Source organism: Centropristis striata, chromosome 2, assembly GCF_030273125.1.
Source record: "Centropristis striata isolate RG_2023a ecotype Rhode Island chromosome 2, C.striata_1.0, whole genome shotgun sequence".
In the NCBI taxonomy this organism is placed as follows: Eukaryota; Metazoa; Chordata; class Actinopteri; order Perciformes; family Serranidae; genus Centropristis; species Centropristis striata.
The window spans coordinates 5947382-5967816 of NC_081518.1; the positions used below are offsets into that span (position 1 = coordinate 5947382).

Genomic DNA, 20435 nt, shown 5'->3' on the forward strand with positions numbered 1-20435 from the left:
AAGAAAAGCATATCGCCCCAGCTCTAGTATTAGTGCATTTAATATAACACTGGCCCATTTTGAGGTTCCTGAAGTTTAAAATCCAAGTTCACTGTTGAAACTTGTCAGACGTCCATACTGGAGTTAAAGTACAAGTTCGACAAATTGCCCCATTTCGGGGAAACATAAAGGTATAATCAGCCAAAATGCCTTGTAATGTGCCTTCCTCCCTTTCCTCATTCATCCGTGTCATCTGGCATCTGCCATCAGTAAGACACAGAGAGAAATGTAACAGGAGTGAGAAGAAATGACATAAAGGCGGAGAAGCTGCTTCATGCTCATGTTCCCTGCATGTATCAATAGGAGATACGCACATGTCAGGAAGAGATAATATCACGGGGCCAGAAGCCATGCAATTACCAGCTTCCGTTTTCTCTCTTCTCTCTTGTAAATCCCTCAGCAACTTTGTTCCCGTCTTGACAGATGAAAACTTCTTCCACAGCCTTCTATTCCTCATCCCTACGTCTTTCAATTACTGCCTCTCAACGATGCCGTTCATTCAGTTGTCTGCCACCTTCTCTGCCAAGTCATTTAAAATGCAATGGCACGCTGGCAAAACAATGTCTGCAAACAATGAGCTCATAACTGCTACATCCCTTTTCTCAACAATACGGGAGGCATGCAGGAGATTTTCTTCCTGAGTCTCTCTCTACCTGAAAAATTCATCTGGCTGCTCATTTCTCCTCCTTTATCCCTCGATTTCACTTTTCATCCCTGCCTGAGCATGTTCAACATTTCTACTTTTTTCTCCAGGCCAACAAACAGAGGAAGTGGATTACCTAAGTCAACTTACTTACTTCACATTTTATTAACTTCCTCTCTTCATCTCCTTCAGGTGTATTATGCACCTTTTAAACACAATTTTGTTCACTGTTATTCTCTGGTAATGCTGCTTTTTCCTACACGTCCTCAGACAAAAGATCAACATATCATATATATGTATCAGTGTGCTGTGGTTTTTATTCACATTCGATGCTGGATCCTTATACAAACATTTCTAGCATACCTACTATTATCTGGCTTGGGTTAAAACACTGTTTTTCCTTGGAGGCTCCCTGGTTTGTTGCACGTTATTTCCCATTTCTCTCGCTCCGCTCACTTTTATCTCTCCCTAGTGTCTATGTTGTAATAAAGACACAAAATGTCCAACAATACTCAAACAAAAAAATAAGTGCTACACACGTGTTTTGTTCTTGTTAAATAAAAAAAAGGATGAATAGTAAGGAAAATCTGAAAACAAGGTTACTGGAAGAAAAGTTTGAAGTGCACTGCTTGAGGCTACGGAGCCCCTAAAGGGACATGGTGAAAATAAAAAAAAACTTTGATATCTCATGAGCACGAGAAACATTTCTCGTGAGCACGAGATACTTTTCTCGTGAGTATCTCGTGCTCACGAGAAATGTTTCTCGTGCTCACGAGATACCAACGTTTATTTTTTTATTTTCACCATGTCCCTTTAGGGGCTCCGTATGAGGCACATGGCATCAGTTGTAAAAAAAAAAGTGGTTTTTATTCACATTAGATTCTGACTTGACAACTTGACTCCACAGTGAACGGAGAACCCGAAACAAGAGTAAATACATATTAAATTTAAGTAAATCTGAGTTGCTTTAAACAACAGCAACACTACATCAAAACTTTTTTTCTGCTATATCCACATGGACGAGTACCGTATCTGTTAAAACATCCAAAAGTAGCGGCGGAAGTGTTTTAAATAGTACGATTTTGTTTGGGAAGTGAGCACACAGCTGGATAAATGAGACTTGGATTATACTGCACGAGTTGTGTGAGAGTTTGCCAACGGATGTTTCAATATAGTTGCACAGTTCTCTGTTTTCGGATTCTCCTGTCACCCTTGAGGCAAGAAAGAAAAACTGCAAGAATTAAACTTAACAAGGGTTTAGTCACATACAAATAGATACTGTAAGGCTAAAGTACTCTTTCAACTTGAATGCTCCCTGGATTGTAGCACATTATTCCCCATCTCTCCCGCTGCCCTCACTTTTATCCCTCTCTTCTTTCAAAGTTGTAATAAAGGCACAAAAGTGCCCAACAGTACTTGAACAGTAAACTCTCTGCTAACTACTTTTGCTATCTTGTAAAAAAGAGAATAAATAGATGGACAAATCTGAAAACAAGGTTAGCTGAAGAAAAGTTTGCACTGCTTGCGGTACATGGCATTGGATAAATATCATTAGGAGAGGGATTTAGAGAGTGATTTCTCTTTGTTCACAGGAATAATTAACTACAAGAATGGCTGTAACAACCTTACATTGGATCTCTCCTTGCATGTCTCCCAGAGGCTCATCCAGCTTACATTTATGCAGAGGTTTGGATCCTTGCATTTAGCGCTTTGAATTTCTCCAATTATTAAAGTGTCAGCTTCTTTTTTACCCACGAGCCTCACCCAAATTAAATTCTATTCGCCTGTTTGATAAGGTATCTGATTTTGAATGGTGAAATATTAAACATGGCAGAATATGGTGGCAATTAAGATCACAGGGTCGAATTTGTTCTTGCTCTGGGCCTTTCAGTCTGAGGGTATGTTGTGGTAACATCGTTTTCAAGAGAGTTTCAATGCTTAACAAATAAGTAGTCTCAATGTTACCGGGGTTTCCTTGCCAATTTAGAGCAACACACAGAGAAAAACAGAAAGCTATCTGTTGAAATAGTGAAAGAAAGTGAAATACTCTCCAGCTGGAGGGAGCAGAAGCAGCTGGAAAAGAAGAATGACTTTTCTTTTAGAACTGCCAGACCTCCATGTGTGGACACACAAGTCAGACAGTTTTTCACTTGCTGGGGTGTTATCAGCAGGGGAGCTTGACTTCAAGCATGAACCCACTAGAAAAGTGAATTTTTCCACAAGCCAAAACATAATAGAACATTTGGTGTATGTTATACCAAAATTTCACAAGGCAAATCATGATTGATAATGATACACATACAGGGAAAATCATGTAGTTGTGTTATTTTGAACTGTTTTGAAATTACCTGGCTAAACAAAAGCTTTCATTGATGCTGCTGGTGGAATCCACCTTTTCTTCAAAGGATTCAAAACCAAAGAAAGCACATATGTGCTTGATGAGATTCACAGGATAAAAGCCAGTCGTGGACGCACTTCAACAGGTTTCCTCTTAGTGCACAAGTTTTGGTGTACTATAAACAACTACGCACTTTTTTTTGCATGTCTGTGGGATTAGCTGCTTGAGATGTGTGCTGCCTCAGTGTTTCCTCCTACATATGCAAAATTATGAGGACTATTGCTAAAATCTCACATGGGGCTTAAGGCTGAAATACACCTCGCACGGATGCAGCGTGACATGTCTGCCGCAGCTAAGCTACATGGGTATTGCGCTACACATGGAGAGTGGAGCAGAGGACAGGTAAGGTGAAGATAACGTTTTCCATTACTGTGAACAAGCTTGGTAGTGAATGACACAAGCTGACAGTGTTTTTGTGTCTTAAACTGAGCTAGACCACAGAATATTCAGTTCAAACTGATCAGTGTTGATGCTGTTTTACCTTAACTCTTCCAGTCAGCTGGAAGTCTTGTATTGTTGTTGTTGTTTTAGTTAGCTCCATTTTTAAAAAGTAGCCTTTTATATAATACATTGCTCATATAGCAAGACGGAACTTGGCTTTATGTGCTCTGATTAATTTGGCATGCAGTTAGCAAACCAGTCATAATTTTGTTACAATGAAAACTCAACTCCTGGCATTTAATCCTTGTGAATTCACCACGGTTTTGGAAGAAGGAAATAATGTGAGTAACAGACGAGCCAGTTTTAAAAGTGACGTATTCCTAAAAAAGTGTTGTGTGATGGACCACCAAACTATGCCAATGTGATGAGCGGTTCATTTAGAATCAGAAAAGTGACTGATAAATATTTAGAGAAACTTTAAATTTCAGAATGGAATTTGCCAAAGCAGTCAACCTAGGGGAAAACACTGAAATCCAACTAATTTCAAAAAGAACTCTAGGATCTGCTTCATGAAAACCCCCAGTGACCACATCAACCATTCCCAAAGATGGGAACTTTAAAATAAAAACCTGTAAATTTGCCACTGACATTCAGCTGCATTACCTTGTTTGCAATAGTTCAGGCTATCGTACTACAATTCAGCACCATGGACAGCGTCCATCCTCACTGGTCCTTTTCCTGCAGGCTAAAGTGAGATCTGTACACCCGGTGAACAAACTGGGCTGAGCTTCTCTGTAAATATATAAAACAAATGTCAAGTCAACTGCAAGAATGTCTGGTTTCTGAATCTATATAACCCTATAATGCCTTCTTTGAAACTTGACAGATAGAAATGATGGCATTTATGCTTCCAGGAGCATGTTTCCTGCCACATAAAGAGGCAAACAACTCTACATATGGGGGTAATCTTGGCATAAATATGAATACACTTTTACAGCTTCCTGAACACGTTCACAAATCACACATTAAAAATTAAGATACACTTTCACAGCTCTCCACACACATTCGCAAATAGTATTTCAACACTAACACCCCCATACCTACAGAGAAACCTCATTTAGAGTCTCATCCTTTGCCTTATGATTAATAATGAGGGCTGAACACTGCTTTGTGGTTCAGCTCTCACTTTGACTTTACTATGATGGTCGGATATAACACTATTATCTCAGCTGCTGCGCCCCACTAGCAATCTGTATGATCTCTTTTACCCTCACTTGAGAACAAAATCTCTGCCAAGGAGTGAGCTCATATCCTCTAAAATCCACTACCCACTGTGACCTCTCTCACAAAATGACCTACTGAGCATCTGTTGCAGTAACAGACCTCATTAAAATGTACTAATCATTGTTGACCACCAGTCCGAGTGTCTAAAGTACTTTTTACATTGTTGGAAAAAACATTTCTTTTGCTTTTAATGGGGTTTCCATGTGTCTTATTGAAAAAGTTGATCATTTAAAATCCATCACTTTGTTTGCAGTGAACTTACAAATATAAAATATGCTTAAAAATATGAACAAACTAGAGATGAATGGCAGTGGTCCACATCAAGGAAAACAGCAAATGGACATGTTCACGTTAACAATTCATGACAGGGTGAGGAGCTCAGTGAACCCAAAGGACCTCTGTGTCGAGCAACTCCTCCTCCACTTCGAAAGGAGACAGCTGAGGTGGTTTGGCCACCTGGGAAGATTACCTCTCTTTAGAGGTGTAGTGCCTCAACTGACTGCAGGGAGACCACAGGTCATGATGGACTTGGCTCATCTGGCTGCAGGAAGCTGCTGGTCGGCTAGCCCAGTTAATTGGAGCTAAATATCATGTAATCTGGATAAATTAAGCAGCTGATTGCTGACATTAGGTAATGTCAGCAAGTACCCTCATCAATGTTGCTTCAGTAGCTGCTGTGGCCTTTGATTTGGGCCTTTTTGGTTGATTTGGTTTGCAGCTCTGATCATGAATTACAATTTTCTTGTAGATTTTACTCTTGTCTAGGAGATTGCTTTGGATTTTACACATAAATTGAATTTTTTTTGTGTTCAGTATAATCTCTTAGGTCCACTTGACTGTGAAACCTCCAAACGGATCACACAATCTTCATCAGTTGATGGTGTTTACTCAGTTTTCATGGAGATTGATCTGTTGTCATGCAAGCTCAATAGCAGCTGAGATTTTATCTTTAGCACTTTCAAGACTTTTAAATCCATGTTGTTTTCGTGGAGCAAGTGCATCTGCCAATGAGGACTGTGCGATAGTGATGATTGTTGATTGTTTTACTGTCAACCTACTATATCTTAGGCAACAACTGAATGTTTGTTGAAAATAATCTACCAAACACTGCATTGAAAACCTAAATCCTATTTGAGAAAAGCTTGATTCTATTTTCAAAGCTTAAACTTGTATTTCATGACTATCTCCTCTGTGATTAGTACAGGTACATGATCTGCATGTTCGCTCTGAGCTCCATGGTGATACTTGTCTTATTAAAAAAAAATAACAATCATGGCATATTAAAATCATTGTCATTAAAGAGTGCACGCTCTGCTGATGTACTGATGTAATGTCAGGTCGTGGAAGGTTAAATAAATGTGAATTACCTCCAGGTGCTTAGTATCATACTGGGTGCCTTGCACCTACGTGATGTGCATATAATTACTCTCCTTCAAATCATACTGGGTACCTCCCATGGCTCCAACTGTAAACAAGAGACTCTTCCTGTACTACTCCTATCACTCAAACTATCTCTCTTGTTCTCTCTTTGTTATGTATTTCAGAGTAACAACATATTCTGACATCATTTACTTAATAATCACTAACCGTAATGCCTAGACCGTTACATATTTAATTAAAGGCAAAGTGTAGTGCCGTTCTCCATACTCTCTTATTCATTGTTATTCTTGTCTACCATCTTCCTACTTGCAGTCCCTCTGCCAACACACCACTATTTTCACTCATGGTAATTATATAATTTTAATGGAATGATTAGAATTGCTCATAAAAAACATAGCCTTTATAAAACTGCTTTTGTCTCTCTCTCTCTCTTCCTCACTCACACCAAGTCCCACGCCTATTACTGAAGGTTTTGCAGTAATTTACAACACAGAATTGATAACACTTAAGTACTATTAGTATAGTAGTAGTATTAGTTAGGTATACAGTCAGGTTTAGTATTTTTTCCTTGTTAAGAAAAGTGAGACTTGTTCTGGATATTTTTCCCCATCAAAACTTAACTAGTATGTTTGGGCTACTGAGCAACTGTCTGTAATTGGAAGACATGTCATATCAAAGTAAAAATGTATATAGACAATACTGTGGGAATTTTCCTGTTAAATCAGCTTGGACCAGCATGTTCACTACTCTCATCAATACCGCTGTCCACCACAAATGGAACTAAGCATATACAAGTGCATCTCAATACATTAGAATATGATGAAAAGTCGATATTCAGTAGTTCAAGTCAAACAGCCCCAACCAAGTATTGAGTGCATACAGATGGACATACTTTTCAGAGGCCAACATTTCCATATCAAACATACTTTTTAAAATTGGTCTTTTGTAATATTTAATTTTTATGAGACACTGAATTTTAAGTCTTCATCAAATGTGAGCCATAACTATTATATTAGAAGAAATTAAATAAATTAAGACATGAAACGTTTCATTCTGTGTGTAATGGATCTAGACAATGTGTTATTTACACTTTTTGAATTGAATTACTGACATAAATAAACTTTTCTATGATATTCTAATTTATTGAGATGCACCTGTACGCTAATTCATAACGTTACACTCACTTTATTAAGTACACCTGTTCAACTGCTAGGTAACGTAAATATCTTATCAGGTAGACGTACCTAATAAAGTGGCCGGTGGGTGTTTTGTAAAGGATATCATTATTCATTGACACCAGTGGCTTTTTAGGTGGAAAAAAGACGGTGGAGCAATAATTTCGGACTAGTGTAAAACTATAGAAAAGTGCACACTTTTTACATGATGCGCTGTTTCACACAGTTTAACACAGGTGATAATCCGCCTGAGCACAAACATGTTACAGCCGACTGCAAACACAGTTTCACCGCGCTGTCCTGCTGCTTTTGAGTTTGTTAATCCTCTGAAAAACATGGTTGAGAAAGTCTTTTGTTGACCAGGTGCCATCTTCTCCGGAAGCAAAAACAATAAATAAAAAACCGTCTCCTCCTACAAGCTAGCAGTGAACGTTAGCTAATGTTAAACCATTTTGTTCTGGAGAGCCACTCCACGTTATATCAGATATATTGCTTTATCCTGCGGCTGGTGCGCACCGAGGTATTTATTGGAGGCATTTATTGTCAAGTTTTCTATAAAACTTTATGTAATAAAATGTACAAATAGGAGTTGTAAAAGATAATCTAGCTAGTATTGCAAAAGTTACACGACTAATGTCTAACTTACCAACGGCGCGAAAATGACGACATCAGCGGAACAGCCAATCGATTTACAGAAAGACAACCGGTGCCAACCGCATCCGACACTGTTGCCAGGCAGAAAGTCTTTAAAAAACAGTATTCCACTTAACTTCAACTTAATTTTTTGTTCTTTTTTAGTTGATTTAATTTATGTACTTTTTCATATTTCATTTGATGATTATCTTTATTATTTAAGTAGCTGGCTGCATCTAAAGATTCTTAACGTTTAATTAAACAAAAAATAATCATAATTTTTAAAAAGTATAAGGATTCAACTTCGATTTGAAAGTACAAATTGGAGGTGAGGTGAGGGTTTTTTTTTTGTACTTTGTATTTATTTTCCACTTCATAGTCATCAGTCCAGGCTGGATCTGTGGGCTTGCTTTTTGCATCAAAATAAAAGTACTTCACTGGCAGAAGACACTTTAAAGTGTTGCCAACTGTTTTCCAATGAAAGCTGCACTATTGCATATTGGTGACGTCAAGGCTATCTTCTTTATATTTAGGCTTTTCCGGTATGTTGCTCCCTAGAACACAAAATATTCTGACAGTTAGCACTGAATTAAATGCCCTTGTTTGATATTAAGTGAAGCTGTTCATAGTCTATGAAGAATAATTACTCTGCAGCTCCACAAAACTTTTTAGCCTTTTCACTGTGGCCTGTGCTGCTGGGCTTTCACACTACAAGCACAAGTTAAATATTTTGTATAGGAAGGGTATTATCCCCAACAGAGAGTGTGTCTGCACTGTCCACTGGAGCCATAGCAATGCACGCCACACTGCTTTTCTAAATTAAACTCTCACCCTATACGACCTCCACAATAAATGTGCATTCTGGCATTGATGGGAGTCAAAAGTTATGAAGAATTGTGGAGAAGTCTTTGCACCTCTAAATCCCCAGAGTTATGTAACTCTACTCTCTGATCCTTGTGGATCAAATCCATTCTATGAGGATGGAAAAAATCTCAGGAATGGCAGAAAGAGAACAGCGATATCAGGTTAGAAGACGAATGTTGTTTACATACAGATTTAGTTGTAGCGTCCCAGTTTGCTGCTTTGTAAGATAATGCGCTGCTTTATCTTACACAACCTATTTGCTGTTGTATTGCTTTAAAAGATGCCTGATGTCTTTTAGGTGTTGCCCTGAGATCCCAACAGCTAACTTGCAGAGTTTAGGGATACTAATACTGATAAAAAGCCTGGACAAAATTATAAAAATAAGACCAAGTTGAAGCAGGCTCAACCTCTCTCTCAAACACTTCCCATTCAGTCCATGCTCTCTCCTCTCTTGTGGGCACCATTATCTCTCTCTGTTAAATGTGGCCCTTACTCTCTCTGCGCCTCCTCTCTTCCACCTGCTGTGCTTATCTGTTTGTGCTCTGTTCACTCAGCCCCTGGTGTTCGCGACTGGCACGACACAGAGAATAAGCACTATTAGTCACCAGAGACCTCCGGAGGAGCATCTCTTGCCGTAGGTCGGAACAACATGGAGAGGGCCGCCGCCACGGGAGGTGACCCTTGACTGGCACAACAGATGCACTGCCAGCAGAGTGGCGACCAGTGGGAGGAACATGGGCATCCAATTATACAGAAAACCAAAGGGGAATGAGAGAGAAAAGCATGTCTCTGTTTAAAAGACCCCAGCTGTATCAAAGCTCAGCATCGCTTCAAGTGTCTCTGCTCTCGATTGCTTGGATTGAAGCACTAAGATTGTATAACCCTGAATATTACATTATTTACTACACCTGATTAAGAATCAATGTCAGGGAGAAGGAAGAAGCTGTGAGAAGTTTGGCAGGTAGAGAAGACAGCCGGCTCAATCTTGAAATCCCAGCAGGTGTGTGTTTGTCTCGCATGTAACCAGCTGACTGCCTCGTTGGCTGGAGTTCAGTGTTGCTGAACCTTGCTGTCAGTACAGGCTTGACTAGTCAGTGAGCGTTTATTTGTGCCTTTAAATAGAGAAAATTGACTCTGTATTTAGCTCCATTTTTGGACCAACTAGATGCATTTAATCACACAAATCTATTCTTTGCTTCTCATACATTCCTCAGCTCCCTCTGGACTTCTTGTTCCCAGCAAGTCTCCATCTAAATCTTTGTCCAAAAACTGTGTTTGCCTGAGGGCGAGCTGATGCTTTCCATTGTTTTCTCCACAAGTACAGCCTGAAGCATGACATTTTTACAAGTGATAGAGAGAAAAATCAATTTGTCTTTGAATAGCCAAAATAACTGTTCGAGTCAGGACTTGTCTGAGACAGATTTTTCAGGCCTCCGGGTGTTATACGACCTGCTGGTTAATCTAGTAAAAAAGGTTTCCTGTGGATAATATGTTTTATACTTTAATGTGAATGTTTAGCTCACAGACAAACTATGATAACCTTAAAACTAAGTTGCTGCTGGTCAAGAGACTGGCAACACTGTGACCAAGAAACTGTGGTTCAGGCACGGTGCCGACTGTGTTTCTGCACCACAAGAACAGCAACTCACTGACATTTATCACATGTTATTGTTTGTCACATGGTTCCTCCAAAATTGCAATAAGTAGCCATCTAACCAGGTCACACGTAGCCTCATCTTTCTTCATGTTTTGGGCTCATGAACCAAAACTAGACTGTAGTAACTGGCCCAATTATTCCTGCACAAAAAGTTTTTTCTGGTGTTGTCAGAGAGGATACTGTGTGTTTTCTGATCTGCTCCGAAAACAAAGACTCCCATGTAGGTGCAACAAAATTACAAAGGGTGGTTTTCCAACTTGCCTGTTTGGCACATCTCAAACTAACTCTTGTTTGTTTGCCTGATTGCTTTTGTTAGTTTAAGCTGGTGTGAAAGGGTTCAATCAATCAGATAGAGACCACTTAACAAGGTGGGTCTGGGTCCATTTCCAGGGAAGCTCTGGTGCTGTTTGTTTGTGGTGTGAAAACAAAGTAGATCAACCACAGGAATGTGTGATTAAAAGCTTTAATTTTAAAAACATAAGCTATTAATAATTTCATCCAGGGGCCGTGAACTCCCAAGAAAGAAGACTTTCCAGCAGTGTAGCCCTTTAAATATATGCAACCTAATTTGGTAACCATGGTAACCCACATGCATGTCATTAGTGCAGAGATTTCTCTGATACATCAGAAAGTGGAAAGGTGTTAAAACAGAGGTGTTTTTTGCAGCTCTGCCTGTATTTTTGGCTGTTCCATTCATTCCAGTGTGACATCCCATGTGTGTTATTAAAGAATAAAATTCATTCAGTTTTTTATCTGTTACAGGACTTAAATAATAATGATCATAATTGATTATTCCTTTGTGAACTCTTTGTGACACCAGAAGTGCTAAAGAAGAGGGAGACTCTTTTTTAAATACCACTTATTAATAGATCCCTCCCAAAGCACTTTAAGTGTAAGTGATGGGGAGATAAAATCCACTGTCTTGTTTTTTCATTAAAGTGTATTCAAAAGTTTATGTGGAGCTGATATGAAGTTCACCAGTCTGAGTTCATTAAATCCAACGGGAATCTTCTGTTATTTTTTTTAGTAGAGTTCCCTTTTTGTGGTTCCCTGTTGAGCTGCGATGGAAGGATAGCAATAAAAGGAGGGAATGTTGCAGTAAAAAGGCTTTAACTTTGAAAGATATCCACTTCATTTGTCTGAGTCAGACTGTTGAAGTCTCACAAGACTTTCAGATGAACTTTGGAAAGTAATTTTGTATAAAAACAAGCACTGTGAATTTGGTTCGGGCCGCTTGATTATGGCAAAAATTTAATTAAATTGATTTAGTCACTATTGAGAAAATAATTTAACACTATAACACGTTGAGATTGCCATACTATCTGGTAGCTTTATTTTTTTATATTTTAAACTGTCTTTTTGACAGTGGATATTCTTGAACTTTAAATATAATTCAACTGGAAAAACAAAAGAGAAATAGATTAATGAATTAGAACTCATATACAAATATAAAAACACTGTATTAAATATAAAATTATTAAATAAAAACACATTTGATTAAAACATTAACTTTGTTGTAATGAAGAAATATAAATAATTTAGAAAATTCAAATGAGTCCCTGAGTGGAGGAGGGGTGTGTTGGCATTATTACAAAATAAAATAAAAATTTAAATACATTGTTTTGTTTCCCATCTCTTATAGTTAAGTTCTTGATTATGGGATCTCTTTTTCTCTTTGTAACCTTTTATAGATAATTAGACCCTTGGATGCATCAATAATTAACAACAACATTGATCAAAATCCATTATTAATTTTTGAAATAATTTTTCAAACCAAAAGCTTAGATTGAAAGGGTATTCATTTGTAAAAGATAATTGCATGCTCAAATTAGACTAGGATCAAAAACCTATGTTTAAAAGGGAGTCAATGGTGCAAAAAATATCCTAAGGGTACTACATGGAACTATTTATTTTACTCAATGAAATATTGAACAATCAATTGATCCAAGGTTGAAATTTTGTGATGTTTGTAGAAATTACAGTAAAACACTGTCAAATTACATCAAAAATAGGCCATTAAATTAAAAATTGTATATCACCGTAGTAGACACTTTTAATTACCATTATCAGAGAATAGCACAAAACTTTTACTATTACTCTCATTAATTGTAGGAAACACAACAACACAAGTTTTGCTGTAAAAATATAACATATTCCTGAAAATGAATGGAGAAATACCATGATGTGTGAATTAATGACACAATTACCCTAAAAATAACAGGATTATTCAGTCTGAATTACAGTTTTTGCTGATATTTACATTTAAATTTAGAGTAGAAAACCCACTCATTGTAATTTTTAGGGTGAAGTTCTGGCAACCAAAGCTGCCAGTATTTTACTGTAAATTAAACCAAGTATTTTTTTACAGTGTAGAAAACTGATATCCTTGCAAAATTTTGTCCCACTAGCATTAACACAGGCAAAATTCTTGAGTATTTAAAATAGAAATGTGAAAAAATTTTACCTAGGGGTGCACAAGGGTTAAAGGCATTTGAGACATGGATATGACAACAATGTGGATTGAAAACAACCTCTAACTGTGAATGTGAAGTGGAAGCAGTGCTACATGGCTGCACGGTGCCATAAACTGTACAGGAACAGGATTGCGTCGAGCTATTTTTCACATGTTTGTGAATGAGACATGAATGAGACAAATCCCACATGTATTCATATTGTTCACTAAGTCCAATTTTCCATCCCACCTGCTATTTGTTCCCCCTCTCTCTCAGGAAACCATACATCCACCTTTCAAATCATTCCCTAACGCATGCCAGCTGACTTCATTACACTGCTGCCAAACCATCACTGTGACTCTGTAACCCCGCAATCCATTCAACTGAAACGTCAGAAGCATTCGCTCCGTTGCCTGCTTTTTAACCAAGCCAAGCCCCACAGGGGATGGGCATCCACAACACTGGCGACTTTCCAGTTTTAAACAGTTTTTTTTTTCTTTTCAATAAACAACGTGAGTCTATTAAGAGAGATGTGTGGCGACTGCTGGGATCGAGCAAAAAGGGAAACCTTGGGCAAAACAAACACTCATATGTCTTCTTGTTGATCGCTACAGTGACTAAACACAGAGCACCATGTGTTTTGTTTCAGCACATGTGAAGTGCAGAAAACAGGCGGTTGTTTGCTGTCTCTGAGGGCCGTAACACCGCAGAGCCATGACAGACTCATAACCTAATATTCTTGACTGGCAGGTGTGTTTATCCAGGCAAAGCATCTTAACAGTCCACAGGCGGACCCATCAAAGTGTGTTTCTGTTGTCCGTAATGAGGAGGATCCAGAGGTTTGCTGTGTGCGACAAGCCAGGCTATATGGGTGAACGGACACCGCTGAAGAGTCATTATGACTCACACAGAGATGCTGAAGTGGAGGAGAGAAAAAGATGGGTTCTTAGTGAGAGGTTAATAACTCTCATAAAGTGGAGCACGACTTTATGAAAGGCCAAATAAAAATGTCTGCCTAAAACAACAGGTTGTTGTCATTCGCTGTTTGTAGTTATAGCGAAAAATAATGCACTGAAATTTGTAATAATAACCCTCCTAATTGTAAGCCAGCAGGCACACCTGCTTAAGACCAATATTAATGTTTGTTTTTAGCGGCAAGATAGATAGATAGATAGATAGATAGATAGATAGATAGATAGATAGATAGATAGATAGATAGATAGATAGATAGATAGATAGATAGATAGATAGATAGATAGATAGATAGATAGATAGATAGATAGATAGATAGATAGATAGATAGATAGATAGATAGATAGATAGATAGATAGATAGATACCTAAAATACATAAAATACTTAAAATGCCAGAAGGTAATCATAAATAAAAGCAGCATTCATACCGAAATTCTTTTCAGGCCACGATCAGATTTTTTGTGTTGTGTTAATTCTTTGTGTAGTTGGATAAAAAAACTGTTCTTCAACTTGTTTGTCCTTGTTTTTATGGATCTGTATCTTTTGCCTGAAGGCAACAGTTCAAAAAGTGAATGTCTGGGTGGGAATTGTCCTTAACTACGTCGTCAGCCTTTTTCAGGCAGAGAGAATGTGAAATTCTACCAGTTTGAGGATTTCTAGTAATTTTAGCATTAGAAAAGGAAGTTAGATGACTCAGCGTAAAGACTGATAAATCTTTTAAAGTTTAGTTTGGTTTTGGGTTGAGAATGAATCAAATAAATGCAGGACTTTGACCCAAAAGATTGGTGTTCGTTTCCCCTGAAAAATAAAAAGTCAGCATTGTTATTTTAAGTTAACCTGTAAATAAACCTGGATACATCATGTTCTATGAAGGGTAGTAATCACAGAGATGCACTGGTGGTAGTCGAAAGGGGAGACAACTGCAAGACTCTCAAAACAAAGAGTGATATTATAAAAGTCTATGCTTAAAACAGATTTTTGCACATGGCAAGCAGTCCAGTAAAACAGGCAGGTATCTGGAAAACTCTTGGCAAAATACAAGTCCAGAATTACAGGAGAATAATCAAATAAACACAAGGGAAACACATGGAAATAAGGGCTGTAACACTTAAGGAGACAGTGAAGACAAACTGGCAACAAACACGAGGAAATACAGAGATTAAATACACAAAGAAACAAGACGATTAGACGCAGGTGAGACGCTTAAGGGCGGGATAGACAATCTGGCGACAAAGCAGACAAGAAATAAAACAAGACACAATTGTGCCACTACAAAAGAAAACAGAAAAACACTAGGCATGACCCAAAACCTAGAAAACAAAGAGCCTCATGATAATTAAACGTGAAAACAAAGACAGATAGGAAAGAAAATAGAAAAAACAGGATACAATAAACATGGACTCAAAACCTAGAAAACAGCATTCTCTTCCTGAACAAACCACCGGAGGGTAAACAAAGACAGAACTAATGTAACAAACTGAGAAATACAGACAGTTTTTAACAAAAAGTTTGAAGGCTGTTGGCCGCAGAGCAGGACCGTGGCAAAAGGTCAGAAAGGGAAAAGTCTATAAACACATAAATGTTTGAGACTGAGATCACAAATAAAGAACGCCAGGCTGCTAACAACAGTTAAAGTTACCCATCACATCCAGAGGACGAGAGCAATCATTTGAAAAACAGCACGCATCTTTATTAAAGGGAATTAGTGATGAGTCAACCTCATGCATGAATTACACTTCAATAATAGCCTAATTTTACGCATGATATATGATGATGAAGATACAGAAAAATAGAAATGCATGGCAAATAAATCAAACCATTATCAGAAAGGTTTTATTATTATAATTAACTTATAAGGTTTAACACGTGATTACATACAACATCATTATATTGCCATTCCGCATATGCTGCGATCTGATAATGTTCTTATAATGCAGTTAAAGGCTGGTGATAATCTATATTTTCTTGTGGTCAGAGAAAGAGATTGATCACTAACAAGTATTGTATCTGCGTAGATATATCTCGCTCCTCTGCGCCGCAGACCTCCATTGTTGTTAAACTATTAAAAACACATCAGTGAGGCACACTGTTGCACTGGCTGACACGATCCTTAATTACAATGAACACAGCCGCTGCAGTTCATTTTGAGAAACGATCACACGTACACTGCTGTAAATACTCACTGCAAAAACAAATACACAGCTGGAAACAGTCTCCGATAAATTCACTTTAGTGACGCTTTGTGGAAAAAGGAAATAGGAAATTCCTTATGAAACAGTGTATTTATGGGTCATTTTTAACTCTATGGAGCCTTTCTGCTATTTCATCCATTTTTTTATATTTTGATGTCTTTTCGTGTCTTTTTTGGTCATTTGTGTCTTTTTGTGTCTTTTTTGATCATTTTGTGTCTTTTGTTGTGTCTTTTTTTTGTCATTTTGTGTCTTCTGTGGGGTTTTTTTTGGTCATTCTGTCTTCTCATTTTGTGTCTTTTTTTGGTCATTTTGTGTCTTTTTTGGTCATTTTGTGTCTTTTTTGTGTAATTTTGTGTCTCTTTCAGTCCTTTAGTCCAACATAAAATGTGATTTTGAATATTTTTTATTACTTTCAAAACATGCTATCATGCTCAATAAAAAAAAATAATGGTGCAAATGTGAACAAAGATTGCGAATATAACATATAAGAGGGTTACATCCAGTTCTATACTTTTATACAAAATACATTTGACCTTGTCTCCAGTTTTACTTGGTATCATGAAATGTTTAATTCTGTGTGTAATGGATCTATATAATGTGTTATTTTCACTTTTTGAATGGAATTACTGACATAAACAAACTTTTCTATGATATTCTAATTTATTGAGATGCACCTGTGTAGGCCTGGAGCTGGCGGGGTGGGGAGGTAGGGAAATATTTGACTGGCTAACACACTTATGTGGTGGTCTTGAATGATTTTGATTTTGCCCACAGCTTCCACAAACTACTTGTTTAATTAAAAGTTAATCACCACAGTGAAAAGAGAGTAAACCAAAAAATGAAAAGTGCAGTATCTACAAAATCAATAATACCATTAATTATGCAGTTTTGGGCAGAGATAACAATCCAGTTGGATAAAAATGATACCATGGCAAGCCAGTAAACCATCATCTATTATAGATTTGCCAAATATTAAATTGTTGATACAGCAAACAAACTTTGCAGTCATTTTTTATAGTTTAAATGATTATGTAGTTACTGCACTTTCCTTTTTTAGGCAATAATAAGTGTACATTATCTTTAAATGTGCTTCTCCTGTGTTTACATTCTTTTTCTGTATTATTCACCATTTATTTTTGTAGTCCATTGCATGTCACTATGTGAATGTAAATGTATGTGCATTTATAATGCACATGTGATTACCTTACTGGATAGATGCAGTTGTGTTGAGCAGTATCAACACAGTATTTCAGTAACTTGACTTTCATATGTTATGTCTCCTTCCATAATTAATGCAAAAAGCATGGAAAAAAGGTAAATCAATGAAATTTGGTTGCAAAAACAATGCAGTTAAAGTCACTGAGCAATGTTTGAATCACAACAAAGATGGAGCTATAAAACTATTTACAGTTAAATATCAGATAATATGAACTATGTGAAAACATGCATCCTTAGCATATTGATTGTAATATATTCTGTAGGAAAATGTGAAATGTTTTCTTTTTGTTGAAGCACAGTCAGTATTTTGAACATGAGCAGCTCTTCCCTCAAGCAAAAAAACTTGCATAACCAAGCCTCTATTCTGTGATATGTAAATGTAGAGCTGGAATCAGCTGCATTTACAATAAATCAGATTGACTTTTTGGATTTACAAGATGCGAATAATAACCGCATCATCTTCACAGTTGTTAAATATAAAATGCAACCTGATCCCATTATAATAATCCTGGATGAATCCTCCTTCATTGCTAAATTAATTCTTTATGCAGTGTGACACCAACAAATAGCATATGTCAAAAGCCTTGTGTTGCATTTCTATCACATCATTTTTATCACCTTTTTAAAAAAAACATGCAAACCTATTAAAACTCTATTTTTGTAATGAATGAGCGGAATGACACATTTTACACATGATTTCCACAAAATAAAAATCCCCTGTTTGTTGAGTCTGAACTTGTGGCACTCTGACTGCTTCCCAAAATAAATGTATCTGTAGCGGTTCATGATTCTGTGCTCTTCATTCTGGCCTTTTCTGCTGCAGTTGCGGTTCGTGAGAGTATAATTCCCTGTTGCACTATTGCCTGAGAGGCACTGCCTTCAGCTCCTCCAACCCTGAAAATGCAGACGCGTAAACTGGCATGTTGCAACCTACTTGGCTAGTCTGAGTTTGAGCTTATCGCTTGTGATGAAGGGAAGCAGTCCCATGAGCCCGTTTTCACAGAAGCAGTTTCACTCTGCGAGCTGGGCTGCAGCTGATTTACAAGACAAAATGATCCTCCAGTCTCCTCACTCAGGGCTGTTTCAATAATAGGTGTTAACTAACTGATATAAACCATCAGTTTTGACTAATTTAAACCTACAAGTATTGATTTTATCTATTTATTTCTGTACTGGAAACTTGATGGCTGCCAAAACAAGTTGTAAACATTTACATTTGAAGTTTATATATGACGTTAATTCACAGCCCTTTAAGTCCTATATTCACAATTTATTAGCTCTGTTTTTGGAAGACTTTCATTCCAAATCAGCTCTAGAGGTCATTAGTTGAAGCAGCTTATTAGGACCCATATCTAGGTTTATTGTGGTCGGGGTTACTAATTATAGGCGTGTTTCCACTGAGTACTTTTTGTAAAGTGTGAGTGGTTTGGCTACGCCCATTAGTTAGTTCCCCTCGGCCTCTGTTCCCATACAGATACTTTTATAGCGGCTAACCAACAGAGTTCGAATGTGACGTAAATAGTTCTGCGACACTTATGTGACTATTCAGCTACAATTTTGACCGTGACGTCTGTAACGTGACGCTGACGTCAGACCAACGCAGCAAGTCCAAACAGTCGAGACATCAACATCATCTTCTCTTCTTTGGTTTCTTGTTCTTGATTCTCTCATCTCAGTCTGCTCTGCTTATTTATTTTAAAAGTGACGCTGTTGTGTTGTGGTTGCGTCGAGTTCTACTCCCGACATATCCCGCCTCAACTGTATCCAATCAGCGTCGACCAGTTAGTGGCGGCTCAGAAAAGTACCTACCAGAGGCAGGTACTTTCTGAGCCGCTATCTGAGCAGCTAACCGGTGAAGCTTGGCGGATCTTGGGTGGATCCTCTCTTCCTAGCCACACCCATAGCGGCTCACTAGAGGGAAAAGTATCTAATGGAGACCTAATGTCTGGAGCAAAGGAAGACGTTACAAAGAGTGACAAAGTCCGCGTAGGAAAGGTGATCAGTGTGGATGGATTGGTCAAACAAACACAGGACTTTAATCCAGGAGACCACTGCTCTTGTCCTGTCTGAAACCAGTGGTGGAATGTAACAAAGTACATTTACCCAAGTACTGTACTTAAGTATGATTCTGACATACTTCTACTTTACTGGAGTATTTTAATATATGTAACCTTATACTTCCACTCTACTACATTTTGAGGCAAATATCTACTACTCAACTACATTTAGCTGACAGCTTTAGTTACTTTTCAGGTCAAGATTTAACATGAAAAATATATTAATTGATGAGGTGTATGCATGTTAATAAATAATACCACATAAAAGTATATTGAATAGTTACAATAAGCTGTACCTTGACAATAGTAAAATGCTGCTAACAATCAATATCTATAATAATAGTCCAATAATATATTTAGAATATATGAAACAATCTGAGTGGGTTCATTCTACATAACAAGTACTTTTACTTTTGATACTTTAAGTACATTTTGATGCTGATACTTTTGTACTTTTACTTCACTAAGTTTTGAATGCAGGATTTTCACTTGTAGTGGAGTAATTCTGCAGTGTATTATTGGTACTTTTACTTAAGTAAAGGATCTGAATACTTCTCCCGCCACTGTCTGAAACCAAAATTCAATGTTGAGTTATTTTTAAGTTAACTTGTAGGCAAATTACATATGCAACTACTTTAGATATTTAATTGAAGTTACGTAACAAACATATTAATTTTGACCCAAAGCAAGATATTCTCCTAACCCCAACCAATTGCAACTGTTTGACGTTCACGATGTGATTAAAACTGCGACTGTTATGAAGACGTGTTGATCTCCTGTCACCAGTCAGGCCGTTCATTTAGAAATCATTCCTGTGTGTCGTGTTAGAGTGGAGGAACAATATGACCTATGCGGTAATAAGTGTTTGAGGACTTGTTGTTTTGTTGTCTCTACCAACTCCTGAGGGAAATATCTGGCTCTTTAGCTGCTAAATGCTTCACGATGTTCACCAGCTAGTCTCTTACTGTGTCTGTCTGCTGTTTGCTACTGAGAAGGTAGCGTACAGGGACGTTTTTGGAGCATTTCTGCTGAAAACAGCTGCCTGCTTTGGCTGAAAATGATGCTGTTTGAGCAGAAAACAGTACATT

At 37.6% G+C, this 20435-nt stretch overlaps 1 protein-coding gene across 1 annotated transcript in view; it reads right to left on the reverse strand.

Moving 5' to 3' along the window:
• The window catches only part of syt7b (synaptotagmin VIIb), a 130659-nt gene that overhangs the window by 63835 nt on the left and 46389 nt on the right, over window positions 1-20435 (reverse strand). The window lies entirely within an intron of this gene.